We start from the raw sequence: 22,058 nt of genomic DNA, 5'->3' as shown, positions 1-22,058 counted from the left end.
TTACCTGTCAGACCTATGTATGGTACAAAATTATTTTAAACATCAAATGGCAAAATGTTCTCAAGATTTGTTTTTAAAAAATTGTTTTTAGCTTTACAAAACAAAAAACATATATTAAAAAGAAAAAGTAAGAGAACACTCAGGGGCTGGAGATGTAAGCGCCATGTCCTGAGTTCGATCTCCGGTACCAAAAAAAGAAAAAACACCCAGTATGCCATCTGACAGCATATGTTAATAGTTTTATACTATAATCTAGGAGGAAAAAAATGTATAAAAGTACCACGATTAAAGAAATATTTTAAACCTACCCAATGTTGAAACTTTAGTCACTGATACATTTTGCCAAGTCACATGCAATCATTGTACTAATTATCTAATGATTTTATTTAAATCAAGTCCATTTAAAAATACCCATGTGAGCCTGGCATGGTGACACAAGCCTGTAATCTCAGCACTTAGGAGGCCAAGGCAGGAGCATCACTGTAAGTTTAAGATCAGCCTGAACTCCCTGCAGGATCCTGTCTCAAAAAAAAGAAAGGAAAAAACAATGTGCGAGAGCTGGGGGCCTTAGCTCAGTAGCAGAGCTACTGTGTGAGAGGCCCCACGTTCACATGCTTCCTGTAATCCCAATTACCTGTGAGGACAAGGCAGGAGGATGGTAAGCTCCAGACCTGCCTGTGCAACTTAATGAGAACTCGTGTTAAAATAAAAATAAAGAGAGCTAGGGATGCAGCTCAGTGTGAGGTCCTAGGTCAAATCCCCAGAACTGCTGGGACAGACACACACTCACATTAGCCTTAGGCTAAGTAATATCAATGAAACCACAGTTCTGAGTTACTTGTCTATTTTTCTGGTGCACCCTGACATACGAACTTGAGGAGTAAAAGAAAAAGATTCCTCTCTGTAATGCCTCAATCACTTAACATACCACCACTTTTCGGGGCAAGTGTCTTCACAATGTTGTCTGCAATACCATTAACAAATAGAGGATTTGAATTTATAAATCTCCAAAATCCACTGGGCAACTTAATCAACACTAATCGCATACACTCACAGCCCTGAGATCTTCCTGGGGCTTCCTAAGACCACACGATGAGCCACTATGAGCCCATACCTTACTCAGAATCTCCCTTTTGGTTTCAATATCCCCAAACTCCAAACATAAAAATCCCAGAGTTCTCTTTCCCATCTTGCAAGATGGCAGGCGAAAAAGCTGAGAAGCCCAGTACTAAAGAGGAGAAACCTGAAGCCAAGCAGGCTGATATCACTGGTACAACCGTGCCAAGGAATGTGAAGAAGACTTAAAAATCCAAGAAGGGGCAGCCCCACTGTAGCCGAAACCCTGTCCTGGTTAGAGGAATTGGTAGATACTCCCGATCTGCTACGTATTCCAGAAAGGCTTTGTACAAGAGAAAGTACTCAGCTGCTAAATCCAAGGTTGAGAAGAAAAAGAAGGTTCTTGCTACTGTCACAAAACCAGTTGGTGGTGACAAGAATGGCGGTACCCGGGTGGTTAAGCTTCGCAAAAGTGCCTCGGTACTACCCTACTGAAGATGTGCCCTGAAAGCTGTTGAGCCACAGCAAAAAACCCTTCAGTCAGCACGTAAGGAAACTTCGAGCTAGCATCACTCCCAGGACCATCTTGATCATTCTCCCTGGGCACCACCGAGGCAAGAGAGTGGTTTTCCTGAAGCAGCTGCCCAGTGGCTTGCTACTTGTGACTGGGCCTCTTACCCTTACTCAAGTTCCTCTGCGTAGAACACACAAGAGGTTTGTCATTGCCACCTCCACCAAAATTGCTATCAACAACGTGAAAATCCCCAATTCCTCACTGATGCTTACTTGAAGAAGCTGCAGAAGCCCAGACACCAGGAGGGTGAGATCTTCAACACTGAGAAAGATACCAGATTTCAGAGCAGCGCAAGGCCGATCAGAGAGCAGTGGACTCGCAGATTTTACCAAAAATCAAAGCTGTTCCTCAGCTCCGGGGCTACATTTGATCCCTTTTTGCTCTGACAAATGGAATGTACCCTCACAAATTGGTGTTCTGAATTTCTAAGAATGTAATTAAATAACTGTTATGTTGTATAAAAAAAAAAATCCCTAATATTTGTACCTTCGTATTAGTGTAAATTCCACTCCTTATTTACACCACACCTAGTAATGAAATCTTTTACCTTCACAATATTTAACAGGGCCCCATGGGTTAAAGGTTAGCTTAATGCCCAAATCATATTCAAACAAATTTCAAATTTATGTGTAGCAACCATGTGTCAGTTTAAAAACAGACAAACTATGAGATTCAGGAAACTCTAAAATAAGGTTGCTGTTTCTGATAGGTAAATGCTCACCAAATCTGTTTTTATTGTGTATTTTTAAATCTAGCCCAAGTATACAATATTTATAACTACTCCTTTAAAGAACACACAAAAGAAACATACTATATGTTCAATGACATCAGTTATCCTCTCCCATCTGCACCCTAAATGCTGACTCAAACACCAAATTTTGCTGCCTGTTTTTATCTGTAATTGAAGTCAGCAAGCAATATGGAAAAAGAAGTACAATTTCATTATGGCTATAACCCTTACCAAATGTAAGCACCACAGTGATCTTGTGAATTTTATTTTAATCAATTTTAAACCCTTAAATCCAGTGGACTGAACATGAGTTAATTTCTGTTCCCTCCCAAAACCACACTAAAATGACAGTAGAAAAAAAAAATTTTAAGTACAAATCCACACACAAAAAAAAGAAAAACAGCAGAGGACAGGCCAGCAAATGAAATATGCCAACAGAATTTTTGAAGATGGAAAGCAGATGTACAAAATAACTGACGTAGCAGAGCAGGAAGCTGAAACCTGAGTTCTTGTTTTGGTAGGGGCTATAAGAAACACAATGATGGCTGGAGAAGCCCTGGGAGCCTTAGGGACTGCAGGTTCCAGGTACCTCTGAGGCTGGAGCAAGAGACAGAGCCAATAATAGCCTTCAAAAGACTGCAAAAGATGCCTTCACAATTAGAGGGAAACTAATCACTAAGAAACCTATACACTGCCAAACTATAAACAATCAAACTGGGAGTAGAAAAATAATCTTAAGTGTGGAAAAAGACATTTTTAATACATGCACAGTCTTAGGAAACTGACCTCCCATTTACATTTCCATCAGCGACTACTGCATGTGTTCATGTAAAGTAAGAAAAAGGGACACAGGCCCAGGAGAAATGGAATCCAGAAAGAAAGACAAAGGGGATTCCCACCATACAGCTACACAGCAGTTCCAGAAATAAAACTTGCCCAGGATGAAGGGAGGCCCAGGAAAAAGAATGAAACTGAGAAGCTGCCTCATACTTGACCCTACTGGCAGGAATTTTATAGTTCCAACAGTTTAGAGCTGAATTAAGGATGCATACAAAGAAAACCGAGCAAAAAAGGGGGAAAAAATACAACAATAATCTTCAGGACAGACTAAAAAATTGTAAAAGAAAGTACATGCAATCAAAACTAAACTTTCAAATGTGCTGCTGGAGACTGAAAGAGGAGTGTGGCTGTGTGCATGAGAAGACAGAGCTAGTAAGACCACAACTGCAACTAAGGTATAACATCACTGGGCATCTTATTTAAAATGCACAGAATCAACAGGAGAAAGCAGACTTCAGCAAGATAGCAAGAGAGGCTTTTCTGGGGCTTGTACCCAGATAAAAACATCAATTTGAGTGACTATCCACATACCAAAATATCTTCACAAGAGCTGAGCAAACCAGAGAGATGCTATTAAATATCTGTGAAACCAAATTTTTTACTTCTAGTATGCCCCCTTCTCTCTCAGAAAAGTGTATAAGCTTTTTACAAATACTACAATGTGAAAATATGGTCATCTTTTAAAAATTAAAAAACAAGAAAATTACATTTTATATATAGACACCAAACATACCAGAAATAAAATCAAAAGTATTAAAGCAGTTGCCTCTGGGGAACAAAAATCTGTCTTGAAAAGAGTTAGGGGGCCGGGGATTTAGCTCAGTGGTTCCACTGCCTGCCCTGCAAGCGCAAGGTCCCAAGTTCAATCCCCGGTACCAAAAAAAAAAAAAAAGAAAGAAAGAAAACTGGTGGGGGAGATGGTCAGCACATTTTATTCTATGTTTCATACTTTGGTATACTTTTTGGTTTTGTTTTTGAGACAGGATCTTGCTACATAGTTCAGGCTGGCCTTGAACTCACTATGTAGCTCAGGCTAGCATTGAATTTGCAGCAATCATTCCTGAGCCTCCCAAGTGCTAGAATTATCGGCATGCTCCATCACACCTGGCATCTGGCAGATTTTTCCAGTGCTGTTAACCAAAGGCCCACTGGATGCTGAGCACTGATCAAGGGACTCACCCCAAGGTTATCCTTCATAATGGAAGAGGTGGGAAATGCCTGAGCTCAAGAGGTGAAGCCAGCAACATCCACTTTAGGTCAAACAGATCTAGGCCTTTTCGCATCTTTCTGCTGACATTTTAGTGAAAGAGGTAGAAACTCAACAGTCTAAAATAGAGCCAGTTATCCTCTGTGAATGAATGAAATGGTCTAGAAGAGGTGAGATGAAAGGAAAGGGCAGGAACTGAGACCATACAGAAAAGAATTCACAGTGCAAAATGGTGTGAGAATTGCTAAACTAGCTAAGCGCTTCCAATGGAGAAGCAATTTTTCTAGCCAATATTTACGTAAAACCTCCCGATTTCTTTAATGTTGGCAGCTAATTTAAAGCTAAAATACTAAGCTGTGGGAAAATATGTTTGCAGGTATATTTCACACACAAAAAGAGGTGGACTGAATTTATAAAGGTCACATTTTAATGTCGCATGCAGTTTAAACATTATCAATAAAAATTCCTTACGCCAGCAAGCTTACTGCAGTTATATAAAAAGAAACTTATACTACAAATGCACACACATTTTACACTCAGAATCAGTTACTCCCAGCAACATAACAAAAAAGACACATTTTCCCAGTGTTATCGAAACTAGCTCCCACCAGCCTGCTACATACGGCAGTCTCTTTTGTGCATCACCATAAAAGGTGGACAGTGGACAGAATTTGTCAGGTCGGAGTCTTCTAAAAGTTCAAAAATTCTACACATAGTGTAGTGAAATAGTTATGCATGGTTTCGACTTGTTTTCACCACAGGAAGCCCCAGCCTCCTATGGAGACTGCACCTGCACTCAGACCATCACTCCTGACCACTGCATAAGATGTGCTGAACACACTTGAGGGCTCCTCCTGTTTCTTCCTCTTTTGTTTCCCTCCCCTCCGGTACCATGGATCGAACTCAGGACCTTGCACTTTCCAGGCAGGTGTGGCAGCACTGAGCTAAATCCCCGGCCCCTCCCTAGGGCTCCTCTTAACAATTTTCACAGATGCCAAGCACTATCTGAAGTATTTTATAAGCATTAGCTCATTTAATCCTCATATAACTCTATGAGCTAAGGATTTAACCCCGTGTTAAAGGAAAGAGGGTTTGAGGAAATACTTTGTCCAAAGTCACTGGCCTAATTAGCAGCCTAACCAGGACCAAATAGTACAGACTTGTTACGATCCCCTCTAATCAACCTCTCCATCAAAAAAATTTGGGAGGAAATAAAAGCACATTCATTAAATTCACGGGTAAGAATATGAGAGGCCAAGATTATATCAGAATTCAGATTAACCTTGACAATTAGGTAAAAGGGGTCGACTAAAGGATTGAACTGAATGGAAATAAGTACACTCAGGCTAGGGAGTAGAGGGATCAAGGATGAAAGAGCAACAGGGCAGCATGAAAAATGAAAGGATGCCTCTAAGATCGAGATTTCCTAATCTCAAAAACAAGAACTGGGGCCAGGGATTTAGCTCAGTGGTTCGCTCCCTGCCTGGCAAGCGCAAGGTCCTGAGTTCAATCTCTGGTACCAAAAAAAAAAAAAAAAAAAAAAGAACTGAACTCGATGAGTAATTCCAACCTTTTCTGTCTCTCAAGGTTATCTCACATCCCCAGGCCAACCTCGCTTTCACCTACTCACCTGCACACAAACACATCACCTGACTTACAGTCCCAGGCAGCTTAGGAACCTCTGAAACCCAACAAGCCCCGCTGCCCATCTCAGGTTAGGAGTCTAAAGTAAAGCATTTCCAACCTGCTTCTGGCCCTGAGCATGTATTAATCCAAGTTTCTTTTCTTTTTTCTTTTTTAAGCCTCTTTAGCCAAAAAACAAAAGAACCAAAGAATATGGCAGAGTATAAATTACATTTTAATGTCATGTCTTCCAGCAAGTGGTTGTGTATAGATATTGTATAAGAAACTAAAAATATAAGCACCTGGTGTGGCAATGTACACCTGTATACCTAGCACTGGAGAGGCTGAGGCAGGAGAATCTTGAATTTGAGGCCAGGCTGGGCAACTTAGTGCCTATCTTTAAAAAAAAAAAAAAAGTAAACAGCATTGTTGTTAAACTGGTGACAGATCCATCTCTAATGCTCATTGGGTCTGGAAACTTAATTCAGGCTTGGAAAAAGATCATTAAGCAGTCAACAATCAAGACCCATATGACAAGTTTTCTAAACCACAATTATCTATGAAAGCGGCAACTAAGAGGTAGCAGAAGTATTAAGTAGTTGAAAATGCTTTCACAAATGTTGAGTGAGAGCAAAGCAAGAGGAAACTAGCTTTCCAATTAGAACATGAAAGACTGACTCTACATATCATGAACTTTCCTACCTGACCATGGCAGTAAGGTCCAACAGATTAACAAAACCACTTCCAGACGCTTTCCATACCTTCTGGTTCTTAACCTGGAAAGAACCAAACCATCCCTCTGACACGGGACTTAGTTACTATACAAAATTTTTTCTTGGCTCTTTAAAGTAAAGCTTTCGGATCACAGTTTCGGATAGTTCTTATTGTCCAATGGTTCCATATGGCTCAAATACACGAAGATGAAAAAATTACCAAAATGAGAGGTACCTGTAAAGTAAAAGTCAGTAAAGTAACTGAAAATATGAAATCAGCTCAACCAGGCATAGTGGTGCACGCCTGTAGTCCCAGCACTCCAGAGGCTGAGCCAGGAGGATCGCCATGAGTTTGAGACCTGACTAGGCTACACAGTGAGTTCAAGGCCAGGCTACACTACAAAGCAAGACTGTCTCAAAAAAACAAAACAAAACAAAACAAGAAAGCAGCTGAATTTCAATCTTGGGGGCGGGGGGGGGCGGGGGGGGGCGGGGACAGACATAGCATGAAGGCACTTCCAGGCCACATGATTTCTTCAATGCTTGGAATCAAGGACTTAGATATAATACTACTTTAAAACAGAGAATTCAGATAATCTCTGATTTTCTCATTAGATAAATACTATCTCCAAACCAGGGAAATAACATATAGATTACCTACCCTTCTAGACATGAGAACCGCACATCTAAGAAACCTACACGGATCCCAAGCCACTCACAGAACAAGAGAGAATAATATCCAGTGGTTAAAGTAAACCAAACCTTCTATGTTCTCTACAAGACATTTCTATATAAACTATATACAGTTGCTGTTGTGCCCAGATCGCGAAGTCCCCAAAGACCACCAAGGAGCCGATTCCGATGTAAACACACGAGGGTCGTTTATTCAAGCTCGAGCAGGGGCACTCAACCGTCACCGACGCAGCGGATCAAGATTGAGAGCCCCGAATTGCAAATCAGCAGGGTTTTTATTGTGGCTACCGCAAGGTTTGGGGATGTTCCATTTAGCAGTTACATGATTGGTTGATATTTAGCAAGCATGGGGGGTTGAGGGGTGGCTACATGTAGAGTTTATGGGAAAAAGGAACAATCAGCACATTGACAGAATGTTCTATAGATAATGGGCCCGGGAGCATCTGTTTTCTGGGCAGACAGAGGATTGAGTTAGGAGCTGTGTCCTTTTTTTATCTGTTGTCCCACAGCAAGGACATTTTATCATTATTTTATGGGCACAAAGGAGACTAGGGGAATAGTTGACTTCAGTGAAGTGGAATTCATGTCAAGGCCACTTCACTGTCTTATTTTAAGATGGAGTCAAACTTTAAAATGGAGTTAGTTAGGTCTCACATTGCTACAGAGCTCCAACTTACAAAAAATCTTTACTAACAGTACCTCAGTATGTAAAGGTTCACCTTGAGAAAATTTCAGATACACAATGAATTAATTCTTGAAGTACTTATTAAGTTGAAACAATGTGTAGGTGCCCCACCTAGTAAATACCACGTATGTAAGAGTTCCACTATCACAGGACACACACAGATCCACACACTTTACACTTGATCTTAGCCAAAAGGCCGAGAAGCGATAATCCACACGCATTATAGAAAACAATGCCAAAAAGTTTAGTTATAACTACTCATCATATCCAGATGATATCAGAGATGATTTCTTTCCTTTCTGGTTTACTTGTAACCCTAAGTAACTATACTTTGACAGCTAACTTGGAGGCCACTCCCCTCCGGTTAATAACACCAGGGACTGATTCCATTTTAGATTTTCGTTCTTGGTGCTGCCCAGACAGAGGAATGATAGAAATCTTACGAATATCAAGTTGCTGCTTTATGCCAAAACATGGCGTTCCCAAAGGATGCTCTGTCTAGAATCTGTGGGGGAACCATACACAAATGTTCTATTTACTCAGGTCTTCCACAGAGGCTGGAAATGTTTGTGTGTGGAGGGGTGGGGACAAGGGCGAAGAGTGGATTTGCTGGCTCCCAACAGTTCAGCCCTGAGATTCCAAGATTCTATAAAAGAGCAGTAAATGAGGGTTTGGCAAGTATTGGCTGACTATTGAAGCCAGCAAAAACATTTACTTGAGGCTTTTAAATCTGTAAGGGTACCCAGTGGTTAGGGACAGTAATTCTGAATCTGAAAAAAACAAATGAGGTCCCTGGACCTGTTTCTAAATACAGGCAGGGTGGAGGAGATAGGCACATTTCCTTTGTTTTCTCCAAGTAAACAACACAGACTTCAGAAATACAAAATGTGACTCTCCGTGGTATTGGTCCTTGTAAAGCGTGTTACTGCCTCACAAAAAAAAAAAAACTAGAAAGTTACTTTTCAAAGTTCACTCCCAGCTTCTAAGTAGACTAGTTCAAAAAAGAAACAAAAAAGCCCATGCTTCCTGCAGAAAGAGAATCAAACCTTCAAAACACTTAATATCCTGCTATATAAAATATAAATCCCCATTGGCATAGGAAAAGACTTTATGAACAAAACCTCAGTAGCACAAGAACTTGCACAAAGAATCAACAACTGGGATCGCATCTTATTAAAAAGCTTCTGCACTGCAAAAGAAACCACCAACAGAGCTAAGAGACAACCTACAATGTGGGAAAAAATTTTTAGCAGCTGTACCTCAGACAAAGGTCTACTATCTAGAATATGTAAAGAATTGAAAAAAATGAGACCCCCAAAATTCAAAGACCCAATTCAAAAATGGGCAACTGAAATGAACAGACATTTCTCAGACAAAAAAGTAAAAGCACCAAATACACATATGAAAAAATGTTCAACATCACTGGACATTTGAGAGATGCAGATGAAAACAACACTGAGATTCCACCTCACCCCAGAAAGAATGGCTGCTATCAAGAAATCAACCAACAACAAATGCTGGCGGGTTTGTGGGGTGAAAGGAACCCTTCTCCATTGTTGGTGGGAGTGCAGACTGGGGCAACCACTGTGGAAATCAATATGGAGATACCTCAAAGAACTAGGACTAGAGGTCCCAGTTGACCCAGCTATTCCCCTGCTGGGTATCTTCCCAAAAGAATTAAAAGAATCATACCACAACGAAATATGTGCACCCATGTTTATAGCGGCACAGTTTGTCTAATAGCTAAAGCTTGGAAACAGCCCAAGTGCCCATCAACTGGAAACTGGATAAAGAAGATGTGGGTTTTTTATAAAATGGAGTACTACTTAGCCATAAAGAACAAGAAACTAGAGACATTTATATAGCTAAATGGATGGATATTGAGGCCATACTCTTGAGTGAAATAAATAGGACACACGTGTAAATACTGAATAGTTTCTCTGGGGTGAGAAACTGAAAGTGAAATTAGGACTAAAATGATTAAAATGAATAATTGATAATTTGAAATAGAAAGAAAAGGTCCAAAGGGGTAGGGGAAGTAGGAGAGGAAGGGGAAAAGAAAGAAGGGAAAGGAAAAATTATGAGAAAAGGAAAAAATGGAAACAAAGTCTTTGTAAATAGGGAAGGGTGGAGGGGGTGAAGGGAGGACAGGGAATGGGGAAAAAATAAGAACCAAGATACGTCATGTACAGGTACAAGTACCCAATGATAAATGTAAACGTATTGTATACCTAAAATGGACCAATAAAAGAATTTAAGGAGAAAAATAAAATATAAACCCCACTTCCTTAAATAAAATGGCAAAATACAACCTTTGTAGGTCACTAACCACAGTAATATGAGAGTGGTGATTCAGAGCAGAACCCGATGTTAAACTTAACTACACAATATTACTAATTACAGAGAAATTTCACCAATAAATATTTTGGTTGAGGATTGCTCTGTCATCTTTGCAAGTATTTTTAGTTGAATGCAAGTGGTTGGGTAGAACACATGGACGTGGTTCTGATTTTTAAATATCTATTTTTACATTCTGGTCACTGGTTAGGTTTGCTAAACTCAATTCTTTAGAACTGGTCATTTGAAAAGGGTAAACCACAAGAACGTTAAGTTAAAAAGCAAAAGACCTAATGAGCTCACCAACCCAGATGAGCACAGAGTTAAACCAGAACACTCCGGGTGATCACAAATCTAACCATGGTCCCCTTCATCACTGATTCCTGAGGGACGTGTAGATGAGCAAACTGCACTAACACTAGGTCTCCAAATACACCAAGGGCTTCTGCGTCTCCTGTCTTCTCTTTGCTGTTCATTCCTGGTGGGCCTCCCTTCAGATTCCTCTCCTGACCTTGCTTCTTTCCACTTTGACTTAAATTTCAGATTTTAAATATACATACTCAATTGCTGCAAGCATTCCTTAGCAGTATAAATTTTTTACACAAAGTCACAAATATTTTACTGAAATTCTGGTAAAATTCTGGTACTAAATGAATGTTTGGTCACTTTTAATCTTTTTCAATGAGCCTCATCCAATTTAGACTTCAAGAGTCTGAGAGCTGATGGCTCAATTCATCCACACATTTCCTCTCAGAGGTTCCTGGACACAGTGCTCTTACTAGTACTACTAGAGGTAACGGTCATGACTAGGTCTTTTGTGTGTGTGTGTGTGTGTGCCGGGGATCGAACTCGGGACCTTGTGCTTGCGAGGCAGGCGCCGGAACCACTGAGCTAAATCCCTGGGCCAACTAGGTCTTTTTTAAGGAGAACGTTTTTTAAGGAGAACTGTCCGCTCCCATTATTCTTAATGAGCAGCCTCTTGTTCTCAGCAATCGGTCTGCACACAAGACCACTACTGACTTCAGTGGGAATTCTGCCCAAGAAGGGAGTGAGGAGGACAGGATTAAATTAGCCCTAAATTCACCACTGTTTCAAGCCATTACCACTTGTTCAGTTCTCCAATAACCTCCACAGAAGATCTCTGAGGTTGGATAGCAGTTCTCAAAGTGAATCCTCGAAAGATCACTGCAGCTCTGACAGGTGACCCAGCAGCCTTATGGACGGCTGGCCGGCCTTTACCTCAATTCAAGCCTGCACTACACCCCCATCCATGGCTGCAACAGCAATCTGGTGGGTGATTTCTCAGAACGGAAACTGTAGGATTGACTGCTGCTCCTTCCCCACTAAAACCTGTTGAAAGACTGAGCAGTCTAAATCCCGGCCCCCACAGCCAAGAAACAGACTGTTTCCCACAGGTGTTAAACCCAAGTGGAAATGACAGGACACTGACCAAAATGTTAATTCTTAACACAGTGCTATAAATGATAGAGCATACAGAAATGAAGAATTCTGATGAAAGAATAAAAACAGGCAAACACAAAGAGGAGACTGAAGGAAAAAAAGTTAAGGAAAACTGAAAAGTGTTTTTAAAAAGCAAAATTAACAGAAACAGGAACAAGACATTTGGCCGACACACACACAGCATTTCGGATGCAAGTCCAAAACCTGCAGAAACATGTGATTCAGGGGGAAAAGATACTAAATCCACTCTCCCTTCCTCCCACCCAGGGCTCTTTAAAAGGGGGGAAGCTTTTCTGGTGACAGGGACATTTACTGCAGGGCGTCCTCGGCCCGGAGAGAAGACTGCTCGCTGCGATCTCTGCCCACCAATCTCGCTCTCTAAGCGCCAGGGCTCCACCGGAGCAAGCTTGACCTCCAGGGGGCCGCGGCCGGGCAGAGCAGGGTGACGGCCGCCCACCGAGGGCGAGCGGGCCGTGGGGACCACGCGGTCCCGGCTGGAGACGGGGCGGCCCGGCCCCACTCCGCTACTGCACCGCACCCCCGAGAACGGTCCCACCCGGTGCGCGGCGCGGGGACCGGGAAGCCATCTGCGAGACGCCCGCGCGGCGGAACTGCGGCTGGGGCACCAACGCTCGGGCACCAACGCTCGGGCGGCGGCGCGCACCCGGGGGCGACGGGCGTGCGTGGGGCGTGCGTGGGGCTGCGAATCGCCGCCGCCCCAGGATGGAGCCGGGCTCGGGCCCCAGGCGGGGCTCGCCGCCCCCGCACCCCAAGCCCAGCGAAGAAGGAAGCGGGACACCGGACGGGGGAGCGCGGAGGGGCCGCTCCCTGCCGCTTCCTGCCGGGACCCGCGCCCGGGCAGCCTGAGGAGACCCGGGCCGCGCCTGCAGCTCCCACAAGCCGGGCCGCCACCCGCGCCGCGCTTCTTACCCCGCCGCCGACGCGCCTCAGCAGCTCGCTCGCCCGTGCGACCCGTCCCGCTTCGGTCCGTCCCGGCCGCCGGCCCAGCGCGCCCGCCTCCTCCTTCTCCTCCTTCTCCTCCTTCTCCTCCTTCTCCTCCTTCTCCTCCTTCTCCTCCTCCTCCTCCTCCGGCCCTCCCTCCGCTCGGTTTCAAATTGAAATTCCCCGGCTGGGGCCGTCCGCGAGCCCGGCGTGCGCCCCCGCCCCCTCACAGCGGAAGCCCCGCCCGCGCCCCCGCCCGCCGCGGAAACCCCTCGAGACGGCCACGCCCTCTGTGTCAGGCCACGCCCCCGCGCCGGCCGGGGCCCCGGGGGAGGGGGGGTCCCCTTGGGATCTGCGGAATTTAGCCCCGCCCCCACCTCCCCAGGTTACCGGCGCTCTAGGGTCGCGCTTCGCCCTCGGAGTCGCCCGGGATAATGACAGCTAGTGAGTGCGTGCACTGCCTTCTCACTGCCAAGCCTGGCCTTAAATGCCCTCTCAACTTTTAAAAGTTGTTTCTTCAAAGTGCATTCACGGCCTAACCCTCCTTTGAGTGCCAGTTCGGTGGCAGACCTTAGAGTAAATCCAGGAGACCCAGAATAAGGGAAACTGGGTCCCCCTCAGTCTGGAGTGAAAGAAGTGCTTTCATAGAAAGGCCCTGCAAAGGAGCCATTTATTCTTCCTGTGGGAAGGCTAGGAGGGATTGGGGAAGCCCCATGGAGGAGGGGCCTTCATGCTCGGCCGGCCCGAAAAGGGAGTAGGAGTTCTCCAGCCACAGGGCTGGTAGCCTGGACTGCAAGGCAGACAGGGCTGAAGCCCCTGGAAAAACCTGAGCTGGGCTCCAGTTTTGCAGTCAAAACTGTGGAAGCATGCACACTTACACACACACACGCACACACACCCTCCCTGGTTCTTTGTACAATGAGGCTACTACCTGTTAGACTACTTATTTCATCTTTTCTGAACGTTTGCCTATCAAACTGGTGACTGGCTGGCCAGGCCACTACCTCTGACATCTGCAAGGCACCCACCTCTTCTTGGCTTCTGTCTACTTCTGAGGTCTGTAGTGATCCCACTTGTGCCTGAGTCTCCTTTTCTTTCCTAAACATAACCTTTTGTAAAATTAACAATGTTGGTGGAGCAAAGTGGTCCACACCTGGAATCCTAGCATTCAGGAGGCTGAAACAGCAGGATCGGGAGTTTGAGGCCAGCCTGGACAGTTTAGCAGGATCCTGATTCAAAAAAAAAAAGGTAAGAAAAAATAAAATTAACAATAACAGTGTCAAAGGAAATCTCACCTACCATACATATCTTCTATGTGCATGATGCTTTCCAAGTACTAAAACACAGTCACATATTTTATCATTTGAACCTCACAATAATCTATGAAAAAGGTAGAGTGTGTGTAAGTATTACATCAAAGAGAATGGGAAGATACATGATTTGCTAAGATATTTCTGGTAAATAATGAAAATAGCTAGCGTTTATTGTGTGCTGTAAGCAGTGGACATTTTATAGGTCCCTAACATGTGTTGATTTATGTGATCCCAAACTCATATGCTGAGTATACAAGGGAGCTAAATAAGAGTGGAATCCTGATTACACATAGTTCTGGGAAAGAGAAAATGAAAAGAGAGAGAGTGAGAGAAAGACAAGGAAGGAAGGACAGAGAAAGAAAGTGGCGAGCTGGGAATTTGTATGTGTATGTTTTCCATAACAAAATAACTGAAAAACAATTTCTAAGTAGGAGAGTCTTACTTTTGCTCGGGGCTTCTGTCCCTGTCACTTGCCTATCTCTGGCCCTGTTCCAAGGTCGAGCACCATGGCAGGGGTTCACAGTGGACCAAAGCTGCTTCCCTCATGCCAGCCAGCAAGCAAAAGGAGTGGAAGCCACCAACAACCCAGTCGTTCCTCCCAGGACCTGCTGATATGACCTGATTTCCTCCAACTAGTGGCGCCATTAGCTGGGAACCAAACCTTCAATACGTGAGCTTTTCAGGGACATTTATGATCCAAACAGTATAGAGCATGCCCATAATTAATTTCAGCTACTAGAAAAACTGAGGCTGGAAGACTGACAGTTCAGAGGCCTGCCTGGAAAACTTAGTAAGAGGCTGCACCAAAATAAAAAGGGCTGGGGATATAGTTCGGCCATCAAGAGCTTGCCTAGCACACACAAGGCCATAGATTCAATCAGTAGCACCACAAAAATGAAATAAAATAAGCTAAGTATGGTGGCGCATGCCTGTAATCCCAGCACTCAGAGCCTGAGGCAAGAGGATTGTCATGAGTTCTCCTGAGCTGCATATTGGGTTCAAGACCACCCTGAATGACATAGTGAACCCTGTCTCAAAAACCAAATAAATAAAGCAAAATAAAAAGACAAGTATGGGCATGAGTAATAAAATATAATGCCTTTATCATAGAAAATTATATCCCTACAATATTCTCTGTTGAAACATGTGAATCACTTTTCTACACCATCTTTTCAAAAGAACATTGATAAGCTAAATTATATCCATAAATAGGTAACTTTGAGAATGTGGAAGCCAGAAAAATTTAGCCTAAAGAGATGATTGAAGGTAATTAAAAGGTTGTTATCAGATATGCAAAAGCTACTGTATGGAAGAATTAGACTCTGTAGTGTGGCCATAGATTTGCCTGGTCCCAACATGGAATAAGCAGATTCAGTGAGGACCTAGCAGGAACTGAGGATATGAAAAACCAAGTTCCAAGTTCTAAGGATGGAATATGGTGCTGGAGATCTTAGCAAACAACAGGTGGTAGTCCCGACAGGCAGTGCCAGCTAACTGAGAGAGAAGTGGGGTTTGGACAGAAAGCAGGACAAAGTCCTGAGCAGGTGATATCTACAGATGCAGGCAGCTGAAATAATGCTGGGAATAACAGGAGGTAGTTCAAGGGAAGAATATTAATCCTCTGCAAAACAAAATGATAAAAACAAGACTAGGTCTTCTCACGAGCCAGATCATGGTAACAGCCAAGGCACTGACACAGAGAACCAAACAGAAATCTAGGTTCTAGACCTGAGAGTCCCCACATCCAAAGTTAGAAACCCTGCCTCAGTCCTGACCACTATCTGCCAGCAAAGCCAGTCAGTTTGGCAGTGTGGACTAGAAATTTACCCAGGACCCCCTTAACTCCCTTACTTCACCAACTCAGTCCCCTATCGGCATCTCCCCTTTCTTAATCTTGTAATTGGTGTTGATCTTTGTTATGATTTAGATCCAAGATGGCTCCCAAAGTCTCATGACTCAAGGGGCACTATTACACCATTGTCTCAAGGGGCACTATTACAAATCCGCTGTTGGGAGGCGGAGTGTGATTAAAGATCACTGGGGCGTGACCTGGAAGGGTATATCTCCTTCCCACCTCCCTTCTCTCTGCTTCCTGTCCTCCAGACATAATTAGCTTTTCCTCCACCACACCCCTCTGCCATGCTATTTCTACTCTGGAGCCAGCTGACCATGGACTGAAACTCTGAGCAGAAATAAACCTCTCCTCCTTTAATTTGTAGGTATTGGGTATTGTGTCTCAACAACAAGAAAGTGACCAAGACAGTGATGTCTGTTAACTGAGGTACGTAATTTCTCAGCCACATAAACCCTTATGTCGTCTTCACTGGGTATGTGTGGGTGGGTGTGTGTGGGTGTGTGCATTCCCCCCCTACTCCTCCCTCTCTCATTCTGCATGGCCTCTCCAGTAGGGTACCTCAAACTTTTTAAATGGCACCTGGTAAAAACAAAAGCCACAAGACCTGCAGAGACTGCAAAAGTCACGCACCATCACATGTCCCGTTCTATTGCTCAAAGCAAGTCAGAAGAGCAGCCCTAATCCAAAAAGTAAGGTCATAGACTTCTCCTCTTGGTAGGAGCTGTGTACTGTGTATACCATAATGAGAAACTCCAGGAGCAGCCATCTTTGTCAACAATTCACCGCACATGCTGGGCTTTCCTACTCCAGGATTATAGGCTGCCCTTGAGAAGCCCCTTCCATTCCCATCTGCAGAACGCTTTCCACAGGTTTTCCATTAGAAGCACCACATAGGACCCTTCTCCATCCAAGTTACAGAAAGTGATGGTAATCTCCTGTGAAAAGCCCAGGTGGCTAATAACAGCCATTGCATCCCAAGCCTGCCAAACGAGGTCTTCCCTCAGTGGTAGCTGGAGTTGTGCTACAAACACACTCCTGCTTCATCTGCCCCAGTGATGGGCGAGGCAGGGACATGCTGAGCCTGTCAGCAGGAACCAGCTCTCCACAGTCGCTGCCCATGGGATCTCGTGGCCAATTGCTCCCTAGAACTGAAAACAGAAATGGAATAGGCCCAATAAAAACCTCAGAAAAGCTACACTTGGAAAGGATGTGATAAAGGCACATTCTTTCAGTTTAATGATCTGAATGACATTACATACCAAGAGTAATGTCATGCTCTGGACATACAACAATGAATAATGTGTCATGCCTGCTGGCCTAGAATTCATAGTCTGGTAGATAATAAATTTGGTAAAGGGAGTCAGAAATTTTCGTTCCTGTCTGCCCTCAAATTCTTCTATCTACCCTAACAGAGACTCCATTTAGTCTCTGCCATCTTCCAGTATATATGAACTATGAAGAGAAAATAGTTTCCTATTGATATACCAATATCCATTTAACCATTCATTTTAATTGAAGTAAGCCAGGTGTGGGGGAGCTCTCCTGAAATCCCAGCACTCCGGAGGCTGAGGCAGGAGGATCTCTACAAGTTTGAGACCAGACTGGGTTACATAGTGAGATTCTGTCTCCCAAAAAAGCGAACTAAATAAATAGGGAAATAATCACAAAATAAAGTTAGAAAAATGTCTGCTTTACTTTACGTCTCAGTGATGAAGGGTTATAGGGCCTTGAGATGGGTCCAATCATCACTGGATGAGGGCTTAGGTCAAAGGACAGCTCCGGGCTCATTCACAGACAGATGGAATCTAAGGCAGCAAGACAGTGGTGTTTATGAGCCTGGAGACCCATTTTGTAAGGAACAGGCAGATGTCCTGCTATGGGAATGGACTGAGACAAAACCCCAAACATGGAGTAAAAGGGGCTGTGGTCCAGCGACACTGACCTGCCCTTGCCCAGCCCTGTCCAGACAGGGGCGACAGGGGCTCTGCACTTCCGGTGATTCTATGTGGGGGTGGGGAAGCCAGTCCCTGGGCTTTGCCTGACAAACAGAGCCACGTTCTTTGAGCCACTGTGGGGAACCCTGAATGCTAGGCATAATTTGTAAGTGGCCTCAGCCGGTAGTGGTGAAAACCCAGCAACGGCTAGCATAGCAGCCGCAGAAGAAACTTGAATAAAAGTACCAAGGGAAAAATTAGAAAAATAATCTTTGAATTATGTGGGGTTTCCTTGGGATATTTGCATAGGCAAAAGCTCATTGGCTGGTGTGTTAAATCGCTCCCAGGACTGGAAGAGCAGACTGGAATTGGAATGTGGCAGTTTCTAAGAAAACAAATTCTTCTAGTTGGAAAAGGGACTATCTGCGTGGGGTGGTCCTTAGTTTATTCAAAACAGATGTTTAGTAGAAGGCTGTGCCAGCAAAGTATCATCTTTTGTTTTGCTTTTGGGTAGATTCCCAAGGCACAGAAATGTATTCTACATATTGAAAAACACTTAGGAGGGCAGATTCAAGATTATGTTACACTATTAGTGCCTTTAGCTCCACTTTCTCCAGAGGGAATTCTTTCTGGAAATTGTGATTGCTAAAAAGAAAAACACACCCAGAAAATAACATAGAATGACTCAAATACAGATGTTTTACAAAGGCAGGACTTTGTCTGCTTTGTATATTATTATTATATTTTAGTTTTTTGCTCAATGATTCAAAAAGCCTTCTTTATTAAGTATTTGTCAAAAGAATAAAAGAAGGGCCAGGGATTTAGCTCAGTGGTTTCGCCCCCTGCTGCACAAGCGCAAGGACCCAAGTTCAATCCCCGGTACCAAAAAAAAAACAATAAAAGAAAAGCACAAAGCCAGGTGTTGTGGCACAAGCCTATAATCTAGCACTCTGGGAGGCTAAGGCAGGGGGATAACAGTCCAAGTCCAGCTTGAACAACTTAGCAATTTAGTGAGACTCCATCTCAAACTTTAAAAAAAAAAAAAGTTTTCTGAAGGTCTAAGAATTAGCTCAGTGCAAAGACTGAAAATGAATGAGGGTACTTCTATTTCCTATAGTTTGATAGATCTGTTATTGAGAGAAGAATTCCCAGAATACAATACCTAAAATGATGGATTGAGCTCAAGGCCTTGCGCTTGCCAGGCAGATGCGGAGCCACTAAACTAAATCTCTGGCACCTTGTAATATATTTTTAAAGTGTTTTAAATACAGAGCCGAGCCTGGTCAAAAAGGTAAAGTACTAGTAAGACACCAGAATCTAAGGGAAAGGCAAATCCCAAAAGACAAGCAAGAGCTAAAGCCAGCATAGTCCTCTGCACACACTGATAAAGTCGTGCCCTGCACAAGAGCATGTGATCAAGGTGAAAAATGAGGTGATTTTTTAACCAACTCTCAGTGCTGCAAGGGTTGAATCAACTCAGAGCATGAAGTGTCCTTTTGAAATTCATCCATCCCTAGGAGGTGCCACTTGTAGAGTTTGCCCTGACAAAAACAAAGCTGGCCTGTACCCGGGGTCATCTGCACATTCCTGATGCTGGCGGACCTTTGTCTTCCACAGGCCGCACTATTAGGAGCTAGCTGGAGCTGGAAAGCAGCTCCTTTTTGAGTAAATTGAGAAAAAGTCATCTTCTCTGCAGAAAGATTTTTTGTAAATTATTTGTATTAATTCTTGGAAGAAGAGGGAGATTAAAAACAGGCGCCTAAGAATGTCTAACATAGGCCCCCTGTCACTGGGATTCAGTTAAATGAGCTGGGGAGATAGCTCAGTGGTAGAGCCCTTGTCTAGGATGTATGAGGTGCTGGGTTTGATCCCCAACACCACACAAAGAAGAACAACAAAGAGAAACACAGTGTCCATGTTGTTCTCATGGCCCAAGTACCCCCAAGACAAAAGTTTACCACCTGGCGTGTCAATCTTTTCCAACAGATTTACTTTGTACTAAATTTCTAAGGGGCTCTCACAATTACCATTCCAAGGATCATGAATGCATGAACATGAACCCTCAGGGATTACAATTACAGGAATGATCAGACACAGAAAATAAAGCATGCTGAACATATTTAAAAAGAGACTCCAGGAAGGCAAAAGAGCGGGCTCCATCAACCTCCTCCTCCTCCACAGAGAAGAACCAAAAGCACAAATGAGAAGCTGAATTTTGAGGGGCGGAGAGGAGACAAAGGAGAGACAGGAGCACTGAAGAGACAGAGATCCGGCTGGTGGCACAGAGAAAGGAACAAAGAGCACAGGTGACTGTGACGTTGGCTTAGGTGCCAGCAATGCTTGCCCCGAGTATGGGGTGCGCAGGCTTGGAGCCCAGTTAGGGAACCATCTGGAGCTGGCACAGTAACTTTGCTTAGAGAGAGAGCTCCCATTCTCTCCACCCAATCCCCAGAGCCCAGGCAGCTGCCATGTGCCACCATTTTGGAAACAGGTCCACTGTCAAAATTTAAATAGCTCTAAGGGACAGAGCCTCTACTCAGACCCATGCTTGGGGACACAGGCATGCTGCCACATTAGCACAAACAGCTCCAGCTGCACAAACCAACCTGACCCAGCAGAGCAACTGTGACCCCAGTGTGCAAGTCCTCACAGCGTACTGCTCTATAGGGGACAGGCAGTTCAACACAGTGCAGAAAAGTGACATAGCTAAGACCTATGAAAGCAAGGCCCTTTTCCCAAGGAACATGGGGCCCATCCTCCTCTCATTCCCTGTCACATCCTGCCGTTGTGATCAGCACCCATGCCACATCTAACTGGGCCTGAGGGATACCTCTCATCAGCCAGTTGCACTTGGTCCTACACTGCCTGAAGACTCATCTGCTACACCCTACATTTTACTGCTCACCCAAAAGGGGTCACAGAGGAAATTCAAGAAGAAATCAGACAGTTCCTACAATTAAATGACAGTGACAGTATAACATATTGGAATCTATGGGACACAATGAAAGCAGGATTATGAGGGAAATTGAGAGCAGTGAATATTCATATTAGGAAACCAGAGTGAGCCCAATTAAACAACCTGATGCTGAACCTCAAGGTACTAGAAAAAGAAGAGCAGGTCAAACCCAAAGCTCATACAAGGGAGGAAATTATAAAGACCAGAGCAGAAATCAATGCAATGGAGACTAAGAGAATGATAGAAAAAGTCAATGAAGCCAAGAGTTGGTTCTTCGAAAGAATAAACATAATTGACAAACCCATAGCCAACCTTATCAGAAAGAGGAAAGAAAAGGCCCAAATCCATGCAATTAGGAATGAAAAGGGTGAAATTACAACAGACCCTGCAGAAATCCAGAGGATCATCAATACCTACTTCAAGAACCTATATAATACGAGAACCTATATGCCAATAAGATGGAAAACACAGAAGAAATGGACAGATTCCTAGATAAGTATGAATTACCAAATTTGAATGAAGAAGACCTAAAAATTCTAAATAACCCAATATCAATCAATGAAATTGAAAATGTAAATAAAAACTTGTTAACTAAGAAAAGCCCTGGTCCTGATGGCTTCACTGCTGAATTCTACAAGACACTTAGAGAAGAACTACTGCCACCACTGTTTAAACTCTTCAATGAAATTGAAAGGGAAGCAATACTCCCGAATTCATTCCTGGAAGCTAGCATCACCTTGACCCCCAAAGCAGGCAAAGACCCAACTGCAAAAGAGAACTATAGGCCAATCTCACTAATGAACATAGATGCAAAATTCCTTAATAAGATACTGGGAAATAGAATGCAGAAGATTATCAAAAAGATCATACACCCTGACCAAGTGCGACTCATCCAGGGACACAGGGATGGTTCAACATATGCAAACCAATCAATATAATACACTATATCAATAGAGCCAAGGACAAAACCATGTAATCATCTCAATAGATGCAGAAAAAGCATTTAACAAAATCCAACACAGATTTATGATAAAAACCCTACCAAAAAATGGAACAGACAGTCTCTACCTCAATCTGAGAAAAGCCATCTATGAAAAACCTACAGCCAATATCATACTAAATGGTCAAAAACTGAAAGC

The 22,058-nt window shown here is 43.6% G+C and overlaps 1 protein-coding gene and 1 pseudogene across 18 annotated transcripts in view; one reads left to right on the top strand and one right to left on the bottom strand.

The window, feature by feature from the left end:
• The window catches only part of Epb41l2 (erythrocyte membrane protein band 4.1 like 2), a 216,421-nt gene extending 203,434 nt beyond the window's left edge, over nucleotides 1-12,987 (bottom strand). For 17 of the 18 annotated variants that reach the window (XM_013072659.3, XM_021259245.2, XM_013072662.3 and 14 more), the window contains exon 1: nucleotides 12,850-12,987. The gene's annotated coding sequence lies outside the window, so the exon portion shown is untranslated. Of the gene's footprint in view, nucleotides 1-12,232; nucleotides 12,379-12,849 lie in introns of those variants that run through there. The other variant, XM_087190115.1, reaches the window with a different exon arrangement.
• LOC101700031 (large ribosomal subunit protein eL6 pseudogene) lies at nucleotides 1,192-2,072 on the top strand (annotated as a pseudogene).
• Nucleotides 12,988-22,058: the final 9,071 nt, after the last annotated feature.

Source organism: Heterocephalus glaber, unplaced genomic scaffold (genome assembly GCF_053883595.1).
Source record: "Heterocephalus glaber isolate CG9 unplaced genomic scaffold, H.glaber_assembly_v1.0 deba00001550, whole genome shotgun sequence".
Classification (NCBI taxonomy): Eukaryota; Metazoa; Chordata; class Mammalia; order Rodentia; family Bathyergidae; genus Heterocephalus; species Heterocephalus glaber.
The sequence above is the reverse complement of the archived record's forward strand: the minus strand, read 5'-3'. Positions and strand labels throughout refer to the sequence as shown.